Source organism: Perognathus longimembris, chromosome 3 (genome assembly GCF_023159225.1).
Source record: "Perognathus longimembris pacificus isolate PPM17 chromosome 3, ASM2315922v1, whole genome shotgun sequence".
Classification (NCBI taxonomy): Eukaryota; Metazoa; Chordata; class Mammalia; order Rodentia; family Heteromyidae; genus Perognathus; species Perognathus longimembris.
The window spans coordinates 118,011,126-118,026,578 of NC_063163.1; positions in this window are offsets into that span (position 1 = coordinate 118,011,126).

Genomic DNA, 15,453 nt, shown 5'->3' on the forward strand with positions numbered 1-15,453 from the left:
CTCTACCACTTGAGCTGCAGCACCATTTCTGGTTTTCTAGTAGTTAATTGGAGAAAGAGTCTCATTGATTTTCCTGCCAGGGCTGGCCTGAACCTTGATCCTCAGATCTCAGCCTCTCCAATAGGTAGGATTAAGGGTGTGAGCCACCAGTACCCAGCTCTTTCTTCTTTGACTGCTCTAACTCCCCCCCTCCCTCCCTCCCTCCCTCCCGTCTTCCTTCCTTCCTTCCTTCCTTCCTTCCTTCCTTCCTTCCTTCCTTTCTTTTTTCTTTCCTATGGTCTTCTGACTCTAAAGCAAGCTGTGCTGGCTTTACCTCCCATCTGTATCTTGCATCGAAGAGCATTGCTGAAGGCCCAAGCTCTTGTCACCTGCCTCTTTGCAGTACCCTCCGGCAGTAATAGCCAGAGCACACTGAGAGGAGAGGCAGGCTGTATGTACGGATCAAGCATGTGGGGCCTTGGAGCTAGGTTGCCTGGGACTGAATTCTGAAACACCTGCTCTGGCCCACAGTAGCTATGTTGTCCTTGGAAAAGTGGCTTAACTATTATGTGCGTAGGTTTCTCATCTGTAAAAGGGAGTGGAATAATAATGCCTACTTCATGGAGTTGTTGGGAGGATTAAGTGACTTAAGCATTTTAAATACTTGGGATAATACCTGGTGTATAGGGAAAATTGTTTCAGTGTTAGTCATCATTGTGACTGGAATCTGTCTTTCCACATCCAGTATGATTTCTCTCCTTCCAATAGGGTGTGTGTGTGTGTGTGTGTAGATAAGGTTTCCCTATGTAGCCCATGCTAACCTTGAACTTTTAGTCCTCCTGCCTCAGGCTCCTGAGTGCTGGAATTACAGGTATGAACCATACCATGCCTAACTTCAAACTTTTTATTGTGAAATGACTGAGGATTTCAAAAAGAGTTGCCAAGTAGGTACAATTTCCATGCGCACTTCCTCTGGACTTCCTCAAATGATATCTTATGCCAATAAATATAGTGCATTTATCAAAACTAAGAAATTCGTATTAGTACTATACACATAATTTCTTTGGGTTGCCGCTATTGCGTGGTTTCCTGTAGACTCATGCCTCCCTGCTCCTGGACTTTGAGGAAGAACCACTGACTGGGCTTTCCTGAAGTTCCAGCCATCAAACCTGCCTACTCTATACCCAAGCTGTTCCATCAAGATTCAATACTCGTCCCCTGCTTTTTGTTCAGCTGCTTCATCTCTAGGGTTCAGTTAGCATGAGTCACTTCCTCCCAGTGAAACAGGCTTCTCTGCATCCTCTGGTGACTTCTTTCATATTCTTGTCACCATTTCAGTAACCTTGTGATGCTTGATCAACTCCCTGCTAGGCTCTTATCTCTTGAAGGATGGGCCGTGTTCGGTGATGGGTTTGTTTTGTCTTATACACTCCACACCTAATGGATATATGTTGGTTGACTCACTTATATCCTGTGCTACCTACGGCCAATCACATTCCTTCTCTGGGCCTCAGTTTTCTCATCTGTATTGTAAACTTCATGGGCTCACTGGTTTGCAAATGATGTTTTGAGAGACCTAAAATTTCCTGGGCTCCTTACCCTTTGCTTCACTAGGAGTTTGCGTTTAAAGAATATGTTGCTTATATTCACTGTAACATTAGACTTCTGAGGCTTCTTCTTAATGGATTTTGAAGGTTCTGATCTTTAAAGGATCCGGATAGATTATTGCATTATATATTATGTATTGTATATAGTTGCATGATTTTTATAGCCCCGTGGCTTCTTCTTCCTTTGCAGGCAATGGTGAGCCATTGAAGGTTTCTCCACACAGGGTGCTTATTGGGAACTGTTGGAGCTGTGTTTTCAGGAGATGAGTCTGGCAACAACGTGGGTCGGGTGGACAGATGATGATTGATTGGTCAGTGAAGGAGGAGGGGAGCAGAGAGAGTGGGTTGTCATGGAAGCCAAGAGCAGGGGATTTAACAGGGGAGGAAGAAGAGGAGGGGGCAAAGGAGAAGAGGGTGGGGAAAGGAGAGGGGTGGAGGAAGAGGAGAAGGAGGAAGACAATGTTGTCAACTGTGTGTGATGCTGTGGGACACAGTTGGAACTCCGAAGGGGGCTTTGCGAACAGTCGCAAAGACACCAGTGAGCCTCTGACGGGATGAGGTTGACAGCCACGCAGGGGCAGAGCTCAGGTCAAACGAGAGGAGGAGCAAATGGGAACAGAGGTGTAGGGGGTCTTGGAAGTTTGATGGTGATGGAGGAGGGAGTGGATCAGAAGCTTGGAGAGAGTTATGGAGACAGGCAAGGGGCTTATTGTCTCCCTTTGGAAGGGGGATGAAATGCATCTTGGAAGCGCATAGACAGCGTTTTGTAGATGCATAGTGGACGGAGAAGGAAGGGTTGGAGAAGTGCAGGAAGTGAAAGAGGCTGTAATGTTGGAGAGAGCCCTGGAGAGGGATGGGAGGTAGGATGGGGGGGGGGGGCAGCCTTGGGAGAAGAAAAGGCATTCTCTGAACCTGCCCTGCGGGGAGAGTGAGGAGAGCACAGAGGAGGAAGTTTGGGGGGTGGAAAGCGGGGAAATGAATAGCAAGGCCACTGCTGGGGAGTGGGAGATGAAGTTACCTGCAGAGAGAGGTTGGGAGGTGACTTCAGATTTCACAAGTGGGCAGGCAAGAAGATTGGAGGGGAGGTGAGATTGGGGATCTGCCAGTACCTGCAGGGGATGGAAGCCCGCACAGAGGCTGGCATGCCTTCACTGGGAGAGTCAGCACTGCAGGTATCTCTTGGGGTGTAGACATCAACTCGGTGTGAAAACCAGATAGGGGTCCCAGCTGACAGTGGAATGAATTCCCAGGCGCTTTCTGACTGAGGCCACAGGCTCATTCATCAGCCTTGCTCTCCCTGGGACTCTTGTCCTTGTAACCTCCTGGCTTTTATGTTTGATGACTGTAGAAGTGACAGTCCACTCAAAGAACAGGTGGTGGGTTCACCTTCTCACCCCCCCCCCCGCCGATGTAGGTGCAGTGGGGAAGGCAGGGAGGGGTCAACCCAACAAAGATGGCCCTGAGGATTGGGCCCTCCCTAGGAACCTCTCCCTAAGGCTTTCCCTCAGCTTCCACTGGCTCTTTCAGACAGGCAGCTGTTGGACTTGGAAGAGACCCAAAGTCAACAGCATAATGACTTCCCCTCCCAGACATCTCCCAGGCCCCTTGGTATCATCCAGCCATTGGCTAATGAAGCTCACTTTGCTGTGGAGGGAACTCTGTGAGGAAGTCCCCAAGACTCTCCAACCTCCTGAAATCTGTTAGCAGGAAAAGATGCTGGAATAGTACGCTGACCAGGAGTGTCACCTCCTGAGTCCCCAACCCTCACTTTGAGGAGGTCCTTCCAGGCTGAGGGCAAAAGCGGAGGAGGAAGTGTGGCCAACATTCTAGCCAACCTCAGAGACATCCCACCTGCCTAGGTACCATTTCCCCTAACCTGACAGGCCCCCCTCACCCCAGCCAGTGCTCCTGGGGGTGGGTGGAGAGCCAGAGCCCCTGATTACTGTAATCATCACTGTGGTAGCTGTGGTGATTATGATGGTGCCTCTGTATCCCACAGTGCTTAGCAACATTTAATTGCTGTTATTCCTACAGAGATCACTGCAGAAACTCCCTATTGCCATGGCTGCCATTGCTCTGGGGGATAGATCAGCTGAGCATGGCTGCAGCCCACTCCCAGGTCCAACGATCTCATGTGCCAAAGGGGAGCCAAGATGGCTTAACAGGCAGCCAGCCTCTCTCTGCGGGCTGCGGTATCCCGGGGCTTACCATGCCGGCTGGGGGCTGGCATCCCATCTTGATGCCCATTCAAGAGCAGGGTCTGATCCGAAGGAATGGCCGTGTCCAAATCCCAGCGAATTGTGCAAGCATTCCTGCCTTGGGCGGGAGTGCTTAAACCTCTCCAGCGCTGAGAAGAGTGTTTCTGAAGGGCCCAAATGGATGGGGAGGTGGGATCATGAGCTTGGGAGGGCTCCCGCCTAGAGCATGCTCAGTGGAGGAGGATGGAAGGGAAGAGGACTTTGAGAAAGGAAGACGTGCCTCTCTCCACTTCCTAGAGGGACCCCTATGCGTTGGGGTGGGGGCAGTGACCATTCTCATCCCCACCCAGGGGGTCGGGCTTATTGCCAGCCGTCAGATGTCAAGAAGTGGAATCTGTCCTAAGGGGAGAGCACAAGTCCGGCCAAGAAGGCAACTGTGGCCGCTGGGCCTGGGTGTGGGGAGATGAGGCGGAGGCCTGAGAGCCGTGCAGCCTTCTGGGGAGGACCTCAGAAAAGCTGGGGCCCTGTGCTCTGGAACCCACCCCTCTGCCCAGGGACATGCTGGCAGGGCAAGCTGCCGACGCCAGCCAGGGTGCTGCGTTGGGAATCCTCACTGGCTGAAGGAGGGGTGCTTTGTAGGTGCACTCTGGGGCCTGTGCTCCCTGAGACAGGACTAATGAGGGGTGGCAGTGACCGGATCCTCAGTGAAGAGGTCCCCATCAGGCTTCTATCTATCGTGTGAAGAGCAAGAGCAGAGGACAATGAAATTCTCTCTCTCTCTCTCTCTCTCTCTCTCTCTCTCTCTCTCTCTCTCTCCTCTCTCTCTGGCACACAGAGCATGACACTTCAGCCCCAATAGGCCCCCATAAAGAGGAAAAGGAGAAATGAAAATAATTTGTGAGTGAAGATTCTTTTTTTTTTAAATTTTATTTAAAAATTTACTTTAATATAATTATAAAGTTACTTTAATAATACATTTAGTTTTTTTCCCCCATATTATGTAAAGTGCTTTTCCTGCAGAAATGAGCTTCTGAATTATATTTGATTTAGGTTAATATTAATGCCATGTACTCCTTGAAGCACATGCTTGGGAGAAGAGGTGCTCTGGGAGGGTGGCAGGCGGCTGTGGAGGGGGTGGGGGGTGTGTGACAGCCAAAGGGTAGGCAAGGTCAGTGCAGGTAATTGGATTTTGAAGAGCTGGGGACCACGTGTCACTCACTGGCTGAGTAGGGGGAGGAGTCAGGAGTACAGGGCGGAGTCCTGGATCTGCCATTTGCTAGCTGTAAAATCTGGGGTAAGGAGGGTGATCTCCCATTGTGGTTTAGCTGGGAAGGATATGGGAGGGCTACTCAGGACAAGGTGGGCCCCTTCTTTTTTTTTTTTTTTTTTTGGCCAGTCCTGGGGCTTGGACTCAGGGCCTGAGCACTGTCCCTGGCTTTTTCTTGCTCAAGGCTAGCACTCTACCACTTGAGCCACAGCGCCACTTCTGGCCTTTTCTATATATGTGGTGCTGGGGAATCGAACCTAGGGCCTCATGTATACGAGGCAAGCACTCTAGCCACTAGGCCATATCCCCAGCCCCGGTGGGCCCCTTCTTAATGAGATACTTGACGTCTCTGAGCCGTGGTCACCTCACTTGTGGAATGGTGTTGATGAATCCCGGGACTTTTGTATAAACACTGTATGATTCTCTCCAGCCTTGACAGATGAGAGACCAAGCTGTGTGCTGGTGGTTCACACATATAACCCTAGCTACTTAGGAGGCTGAGCCCTGAGAATTGCAACCCCAAGCCAGCTTGGTCAGGAAAGCTTCTGAGGCTCTTTATCCCCATTTAGTCACCAAAAAGCTGGAACTAGAGCTGTAGCTCAAGTGGCAGAGTGTCAGCCTTGAGTGAAAAAGCTAAGGGACAGTACCCAGACCCTGAGTTCAAGCCCTAGGACTGGTACAGGAATTACCAAAGAGCCAAGAGACCACCAGCCTGTCTAGATTAACACCATGATTGATGTATGGGAACTTAGACTTTAAGTTCAAGAAATAATTATGACTGTTGGGGAACTAGCCCGTTGGCTATAAACCACCTATGATCAAGTTCTGCACTGGGCATGGGGTAAAGCCATAGCTAACTGCCCCCCCCCCCTTTCTGGAACCCCAGAAGTAGGCGGGGATTGATAAGGAAGTGGGGCCAGAGGGGATCTAGGAGCCCATAGGAGCTGCCAGGTGCGCAGTCCAGCAGGTGGGGAAGGGTCTGGAAGCATTTTCTGCAGGGGTGCCCGGCGCCCGAAGGCCCTTGGGCCTCACCCATCTGCCGAGCTCCCCTGCAGCAACTGACCAGGTACATCAGTCTGTACACCCGCGGGGCCAGGGCCCTGCTGCCTGGCACAGACTGTGGCTCCACAGAGTGGAACGGCGTCGCTCCGAGCACACGGCTGTCACCGCGGCGTGCGTGCCCGTGTGGGCTTGGTGGCTGCCTGCCAGAGGCGGTCAGGGCAGCCCGGGCAGCCGGAACCTCATGAGCAGCTTTACTAATGGGCCCAGGTCGAGGAAGGTGGGTGTGCACCCGTAGGCGTGTGTCTGTGTGTACGCTTGCACACATGCATGAATATTTAGACTCCACACCTCCACTGAAACCCAGCCCAGCGCACAGGGACATGCCCTGTACCTGTGTCAGATGAGTCCAGCCTCAGACCTGCACGCCGTGGCCAGCCCACGCTCCCCTCACGGCCCTACCGGCGGGTCCTGGGGGAGGCCGTGCTCTTCGGGGAGCACAGGAGCGTGTGTTCAGAGTGTTTAGCCGGAGGCCTGGCACGTAGGAGTGTTTCATTTTAATATCATTACATAGGATCACGTGAAGACACGAATGTGGGCACTGCAACCCTCCTAAAAGTCACATGTCCGAGTGCCCTCAGAAGCAGATGCGCGTACAAGAACCCACAATTCCACAGCGCGGGCACATATATCCTAGTGTACACAAACAAGCTCACGCGCAGCCTCGTGGGTTTGCTATGGTGTCCTCTCCCACGTGTGCCTACACGATCACTACCACAATAACCACCGTAGCAAAACCCAGTTGACTGATGGCTTTATGTGTGTTCAAGGCTCTTCAAGGCTGGGATTTCCTGGGGTCCCCAAGGCAGGCAGCCCTTGGGCCAGGTGAGTGGAGCAGGGGTTTCTCCCCCCAGGCTTCTGGCTGAAGAACTAGAAGCAGGAGGTGAAGGCTGCTCTTGCAAAGGTGGATGGAAGCCCAGAACTGTCTTGGTGGTGAGCTTCCCCTGTCCCTGGATGTGGATTTGATGACCTCCAGCTCTGTCTGTGGAAAGCCAGTCAGGGCCGGACCCGGATAGGGTCTTGATTCCTAGTCAAAACATTTCCTGAGTCAGCCCTGGCTGAGAAGTGGGATTTGGAGGTTGATAAAGAGAATGCGCCATCATTAGAAATCCCATAAAGTCTCATTTACAACTCCCTGTCAGATGAAAGGAGCAATTGGATGTGTTAGAGGGAAAGGCAAATGCCCATTTCCCTTAGGACACCTGGCCTCAGACAGCTGATGGGGGGGGGGGAGGTGGTTGGAAGGGCCTACGGGAGGTGTCTGCCCCCTCTGGGCTCCACTTTACTGTGTACTTCTGGTTCCCTCTCTCCAGGCTAGTCTGTGTGTCCTTAAGGCTCTGTTTCCAGAGGATGAGAGGAGAAAAGGATAAAGAAGAAGGAGGGTTTCCCTCTCCCTCAGAGTCCCTCTCTTCTGGAGGAACATCCCTTTCCTGCCCAGTCCTGAGCCTGTAGCACGGGGTAATGGCAATGCCTTGTTTCATTCCTACCTGGGTTGAACTAAGAAAGCTACAACATTCCTCCCCCCCCCCCCCATTCTTGCCTGCCATTTCTTCAAAGGCCAGATTTACATCCTTAAAAGGCAACCTTCCCTCCCAGGCTGATCTCTAGCAGAGAGGTGGCCTGCTGGTTAGGGGGCTGTGACATCCCTCCCAGTACAGGCCTTGGTTTCTGCATCTCCGGAATGGGGATGGTGAGCGCAGGCAAGAGGAAGTGTGCGCAGCCCAGGCTGGTTCCTGGCACGCCGCTGGGCCCCATGCTGCCAGGGCTGGAAGGTGTTCTAGCAATAGGTGCGGTGCCCAGCTACCTGGGTGTGCCGGCTCTGGCTGGGAAGGAGGGAGTGGAGCGGGAGGGGCAGGGAGGGGACATCTGTTTGACACTCTTGTCAGCATCCGTTACCTGGTGTGTATTTTCCCAGGAGCTGATTACATTACAGCATGTGTTGATAAACATTTGGAGTCGGAGCACAGAGGAAACTGAGCAGAATGTTAAGCGGGAGGTGGTTTGGTCAGGAGATGCTGAGAAAGGGCTGGCTGGGGGTGAGTGGAGAGAGGTGACAGGCCTCTTCCTCTAGAGGCTTCCAGAAGCTAAGGCCCTAAGGCCTGCCTGGCCTCTTTCTCTTTCTGACCCCTCTCCTCCCCTACTGCTCACACCCCAGCAGACCTGCACACAGAGATGGCTTGCACGGCAGAAGAGGGGTGTGATTTGGAGTCCAGACAGTTGTGCTGACTGCCACACATGGGCTCTTGACGCTCTGGTCCAGTCCCTTAACTTCTCCGAGCCTCAGTCTCCCTTTCTGTAAAGTGGGCCCAATTTCCACTCAACAGAGTGGAGTAAACCTGAGAAGACTTCACCCTGCCAGGCACCCAGAATTCAGCACTTAGTAGCTATAAGCCTTTTTCCTCTCGGTGCTCACTTCTCCTACAAAAGATGGCCACCCTAGCTATGCTGGTGGCTGCCATTTCTCATTTTTTCTTTGAACTGAGAGATGAGCCATGACTGTTGGGGAACTTGAAGCCACAGTGAGGGGAAGAGCAGGTGGCCTCGAGTGAGTGGTAGCATTTGTCTGTGGGCTTTGTGCCCTTATCTGCCTGGCGATGTTTTGTCCTGCTCCCCCTAGGGGGGCCAGAGGCTGCGGCGGCTTGCCATAAGGGAATGTCTAGCACCTGGCACGGGCCTATCGGTTGGTCTGGAGAGGAAGGTCAGGATACCCCCTGTCTGCATCTTGCACTGTCTCGTTTGGGTTCAGACTACCAGCTAAGCTTCTCCCTAAGCTTTAGGCACCAGTGACCTTGAGGGGCTCATCTCCAGTCTCTCTAAGGTTGTGGCATTTAGACCTTCAAGAGGAGCAAGTCCAACTGTCTGTCCTTCCGTCCAGCTGTCTGGTGCAATGGAAATGGGCAAACGAACCCACTCCACGGGGTTGTGAGTGGGCACTTGCCGCCCCAGCTGGCTTTTCAGGTGCACCGGGCACCTCCCGGGCTGCTGGGACAGCGCCACCTAGTGGGCCCAGGCCTGGGCATTGCAAGTCCCAGCCTATTTCTGCTGGACTGTGCCCCAGGGCCCAGCCTGCCCCGGTGGGCCGGTGTTCTCCGCATCCGGGACATGCAGAGATCTCGAGGGTGGCACCTTCCTCTTGGGCTCAGGGGAGGGTGCCTTGGGCCGGTGCAGCCGTGTGCAGCAGCGGCCCCTTCCCATCCCCCACGTTGTTGCATGTGCCTGCCTGCCTGCCACAAAGGGGCCATTGATTGGGATGAGCAGACTGGCTGTGGTAGAGAAGCTGAGGGCGCGTGCGCGTGCACACACACACATGCTCACACACATACGCACACACACACCCCTCTTGCAGCACCCTTTGCTCTAAGGGTGGGGGTAGGGGTGCGGAGGGAGAGCACGCAGCCTCACTCCAAGCTCAGGCTCGGCCCGCTTATTGGGACCTCGGGCTTCTTGGCCGCAAGTGTCTTTGGATGAACCCTCCGCAGTGGCCCCGATCCCCATCCCCTCCCATAGGTGGTCCCCCCTCCCGGCAAAGGGATCCTGTGGCACTTAGGCCCCCCCTTTTAATACCAGGCAAAGCTGATACCACAGGCAGCTGCTGCAAAGACAAACAATAGACAGCAATGCGTCGCAGCTGCTCTGGCTCCCCAGCCTCGGCCTCTCCAGGGACACTCCACGCAGGCGTGTGAGACGGGGCTGGAGAGGCCCCGGCGCGGACCGCTTTAGGCAGCAAGGAGCCTCTGGATGGCTCTTTTCCTACTTGTAAAGCTAGGAGGCTGCCCGCTCCTCAAAGTGGCACTGTGCTTGAACCAGTGGGCTTCCAATCCTTCTGCAGACCCTTGCTTGGTTCCTCTGTGACAGGGGAGCCCCAATTTCTAACAGCATGAACATTCTGGGCACACTGACCATTAGGGGTTCGCAGTGCCCAGTTTCTTCCAGTCTGCCTGCATCAGAGGTACGAGCAAAAGCTGGGCTGCTGGTCCTATTTCTGCTCATTTCCCTCTTCCTTCCTCGGAGCTGTATCTGGGCAGCCTGGAGGGGTGGCTGGCGGTTGGGACTGGGGAAAAGGAACTGGGAGAGTCCAGGGACAGGCTCATGGCCATCATCCTTGCCTCTCCTGCTGATCCTGCTAGCCATCTGGCCTCCCGTGTGTACACAGGGCTTGCTAGAGCCAGGGGAGAGCCCGGGTGGGGATGCTGCATACTGGGTTTATGAGACTTTCTTCCTGCTCCCCAAAGTCTGTGCAGAGAGTGTCTCCCCGTTTGTGAGCAAGGCTGTACCCACATGGGTTCCTGGGGCTTCGGCTCACAGCCACAGGGTCTCAGGGTCGGGAGGGACTTTACGACATGCTCATCTGGAGTGTGCTTGGTCGCCCCTGGTGCCGGGGAGCTCGCGTCCGCCCAGACAGCCTGGTCTGGCTGCACGCCGGCTCGCTGCACTGGAACGGTGCCATCTCCCCTCCTCCTCTGCGGCGAGGGAGAGCCGAGCCCAGGTGGCAGAGGGGTTGCCCTGACGTCGCTGCAGCGAGCGCTCACGGAGGACCTTGTGCCTGCTGGGTGCTGCGCGAGTGTCCTCCACGCACGCTCACTCTCGTAGGTGGTGTCAAACTCTTAAGGGGAAACTGAAATAGAGAGAGGTGAAGGCACTTGTCTGAAGTCGCACAGCCAGGAAGCGGCAGCGTTTCAGCTCAGAACTACAAAACAAGCTGTTGACTCACACCTGTCCTTCTAGCTGTTTGGGAGGCTAAGGATGGGAGGACCATAGTTCCAGGCCAGCCTAGGACTCCATTCCAAAAAAAATGTCTATAAGGAGCGCTGTGGCTCAAGTGGTAGAGAGCTAGCCTTGAGCTGAAGAGCTCGGGGACAGGGCCCAGGCCCAGAGTTCAAGCCCTAGGACTGACAACACAACAACAACAAATCCATAAGACTCCTTCTCAGCAGGAAGAAGCTGGGTGTGTGGTACAACACACCTGTTCTTCCATCTACAAGCCTAGAAGCAGTGGATCTTAGTCAGGTCACATGCCCCACGGAAGACAGCAAGACCCTAGCTCAAAAAGGGGCCGAGGTGTGTGGCTGTGCGGTAGATCACCTGCAGACCAAGTGCAAAGCCCTGAGTTCAAACTCCAGTGTTGCAAACACACACACACACACTCACTCACACACAAAATCAGGAAGTGTCGCTCTGCCTGAGTTTAAGCAGTACATTACCCAATGGGGTGAGGGCAACCATGTGCATTCATTTGTATATGTTTCTTTACTGCCAATTCTAGGAAGCAGAGCTCAGTGGTATTACAGGCAACTAGAAATAGCTCCTCCTCCTCCTCCTCCTCCTCCTCCTCCTCCTCCTCCTCCTCCTCCTCCTCCTCTTCTGCATTGCTGAGAATTGAACCTGGGGCCTTGTACACACTAGGTAAGCATTCTAGCACTGCACCAGCCTGGCCTTGCTTCTTCCTCCCCTTCCTTCATTCCCCACCACACTACTGTCCACACCTTCATCTGGATTGAAGGCCCCCTTCTCCATGTGGATGCTCTTTGGACTTCTCTGGAAGCGGGGAGCAGGCAGGCTGAGGCAGGCATTCAGGGACACACACACAGTGAGGCCATAGATGTGGTTACTCAATGTGAAACAAATAGGGAAGTTCTGTATTTATGTTCCACATGAGCCCTGGGTTAGGTGGTACATGGTTCAGGGAGTTTTATGTTCAATTTTATGTCTAGACAGAGTTTGGGATGAGCTTATCACTTCTCGTCTAATTAGCGCAAGAAGGCTCTCACAGGCCCTGCTCTAGGGAGCTCTCTTGCTGTCTTGGCTTTACCATCTGTCCCCAAGAGTAAGACTTGGGGTAGAGTGGGCCCAAAGAATGAGCACTCAATTAGGAGTCTGCCTATCTTTGACCTTGGTTCTAACTCCAGCTTGCCACATGGCCTTGAATAAATTACCCTACTCTTCTGGGCCTTCACTTCCTCATTTGTAAAACAAGATAAGACCAATCCTCACAGGACCCTTCGGCAGACGAATCCCCTGAAGTCTGTCAGAGATTGCTGTGGGCAGGTGCGCAGGTTGTGTACTGTACAGATAGATACCTGGTCAAAAGGTAGACGGAAGGTGAAAGGCAGCTTTCTGATCTATCTTCTCGCAGGGCCATGTGCCCAGGTGAGGCCTGCCTGGGCCAAGGGAAAGAGCCACTGTTTCTGGTTGGTGCAGAGGTGCCTGAGGTCTGGAGGTGCCTCCCAAGTCCTCTTGTGGGTTGGCTTCCTGTGGTCAGAGTGGGAGTCGGGGCGGTGCTAAGGGGGTTCACTGGGAAGGGACCCATGGGCTAGGGCTGAAGCGAGGAGCTGGGAGCTAGAGGAGCAGGCCGGCTGGAACGCCTCAGCTTGGGGCTGAACCTCAGAGGAGAGGGAGGTGGGAGAGAGGCCGGCGGAGCGGAGCTGAGCTGACAGAGGCACCGCATGGGCTGAGATTGGGTGTCTCCGGGAATAGTGGTTTTTCCATCACCAGCCCGGCTCTCTCCTGCTCTAGGCAGCCCAGACAGCGAGCCTGGCTGGCATGGTGCCTTCCCTGAACCTCCTTTTGGAGGTTTGAGGTTCTCCAGGGCCCCTCGGGGGCCCCTCCTCCTCAGAGGCCTTCCCTTCCTCAACATCTGGAACTGGGAGCCCAGAGGCCTGCCCTGCAGTGACCCGGTGGGCCTGGGTCCCGGCCCGAGGGACCTCGCCACCACTCGGGGCTCCTGGGCAGGGCTATGATGGAAGCGGTCCCAGGCCTTTGTGGCTGGGACGATTTGTGGTCACTGGACCCAGCCTGACCTGAGCCAAAGGCCCACACAGGTGACACAGACGTGAGTACCATTTGCTCTTGAGAATGAAATCTTCTGGGCACCGATGTCTGTGTCACACCCCTCCCCACTCCCTCTCAATCTCCAGGAGGACATGGGGGTCCCTGAGAGGGAAGAAGGGGGCAGAAGGTCTCTGAAAAAGAGGAAGGGAGGCAGGTAGACTGGGGTCTTGGGGAGCAGGTCAGTGACCGAACACGAAGACCACGCACAAGAGGGGTGCCGAGGAGAGCTTATTTGGACCCACTGTTCATCATGCAGACTGTAGCTCTGTTTCCTCTCCCTTGCTGCCCTGGCCTCTGGCACCCAGAAAATCAGAAGGAGAAGCAGCTCTACCCATCTGCACCGTCCTCAGAGTAATTCCCACACTATCTGCTCACAAGAGAAAAGTGCTCCACCACCCCCTCCCCCCGCAAGCTCCTGTGTCTCACCCCCAAGTCTTTCCTCGGTGGTTCTGCATAGCACAGCGGGCACCGAGCTGGAGTGTCAAATCACTCTCCCGGCCCAGCCTTCCTGGCCACTGGGTCTCCTTGGCAGGCCTATTGTGTCAGGTGGGATGGGTTCAATTAAACTCCCTGCTGTGAACTCTGCGGGGACAACGATGGGAATGTCATCGTGCCTGTGCCAGACAGCCCCACCCCTCCCTCCTGGGTGCCCACTGCTCCTGTTCTTTAAAAGTAGGGGGGTTTGATCATCTGTCTTACACGCACAGGGTGGCTGTGCCCGGTGACATTTTGTTTCTGGCCTTACAGTCAGTCTCCTTTTCTCCCTGCAGTGAGATATATAGTGTCGAAGTGGCTTAGTCCACCCTGGTGTCCTTCACCCTGTCCTGGAACAATGATAATAACCAGCAGCCAACACTGACTGAGCTCTTAGTGTGTACCAGACAACTCCTCAGAGTGCGCATGCACAGGTATTAGTTTCCTGTTGCTGTAACAAATGATCCCAAACTTAGTGGCTCAGCCTAAGACAAGTTCACTCTTACTGTTCTTATGAGGGCTAGATGTCTGACCTCAGCTTCCCCCGGGGTAAAAAAATCAAGGTACAGGCAGGGCAGTACTGCTTCCAGGAGGCTCTGGGGTGGGTGTTTTCCCTACCATTTCCCAGCTCTGAAAGGCCACTCCCTTTCTGGGTTCCTGGCATATCCTCCAGGGTCAAAGCCAGTGCTTTGCCTCTCTGCTGCTGTTTCTGCTGCTGCTTCTCTCTCCCTCTACCCCAGACAGCACGGGTTAAGGACCTTGATTTGACCGCTTAAATCATGCGGATGGCTTCTGCATCTTGAGGGCTATTGTCATGGTTTGGATTTCAAATGCTCCCCAAAGGCCACGTGTTGAAAGGCTTAGGAGCTCACCCATGATGCTCCTGGGATGTGGTGAAATCATTAGGAGGTGGAGCCTAGTGGAAGGGAGTTAGGGCATTGGGACTTTGGCCCCTCCCCCTGTGTCTTCTGCTTCCTGGCTTCGGTAAGGTGAGCTGATCTCTGCCCCAGACTCCCCATCCTGATGTTCTGCCTCGCCACAGGGGAGCCTAGCGGCCAGTGACTGAAGCTTCTGAAGCCTGAGCGATTCTTGCCTTCCTTAAAGCTCAGTACCTCAAGTACTTTGTCACAGCAACAGAAACCTGACAAACACAGCCGTACTAAGCTGTGTCTGCCAAGTCCCTTTGGCTGTGCACGGATGCAGATTTCCAGGACCCAAGAATGAGTGTATGATATCTTCGAAGTCCATTATTCAAGTATACAGTGTGTACTTGAACTTTTTCATTCAAAGGATGCATTAAAAAGTCGACGGGAGAGGCACAGAGAAGCCAATTCACCTGCCCAAGGTTACTGTGACCCTAGCTCTCTACTGAGGATGCTCATGGAGGCAGCCTTACCCTGCAGTTGTGCCTTAGTTGCTGTGGCAAAAGTAGAAATGGAAGGTGAGAGACAGAGGGTGTCCGGGTTTCATACAGTTCAAGGCCAAGTCCCTCTAGCTCAGTCAAGCAGCAAGGTGGGCGTGCATTTATTGAGCATCTACTGTGTGCAGGCTCTGGGACGGGCCCTGGGGGAGGGTGGCAGAGCCCCACCCTGACTGCAGGCACTAAGCTCATTCCCATCCTGATTCCGTGACCCGGGTGGGGTCTCCTGCAAAGGTGAAACGGAAGGGAGGATTTGAGTCCCAGCCAGGGCTCCCTCCCAGGCTCAGGTCGAGGAGGGAACTGGGTGTTGTGTTCCCTGAATGGCTCTGTCGCCAGAGCTGGGAGCAGCTCGGAACCCGAGGGGCTGGCTCCCCAGGCCAAGTAGACTTCCCCATCCATCATGACCGGGAATAGGTCTTGGCGGGCCTGGGACCTGCAAATCATGGAAATTAAGACCAATTAGAGGGGGAAGCAGCAGCCCCTGGAGGAGCTTCGGGGCACAGAGGCAGCTCAGAAGCTTTATGGCTGCTCTCTCCCATTTTGTGGTCCAGCTGGGAGGCGGGAAAATGCCAGCTCAGCACAATGCTGCGTGAAGATGCCGTGTAACGTGTGAGGTGTGTG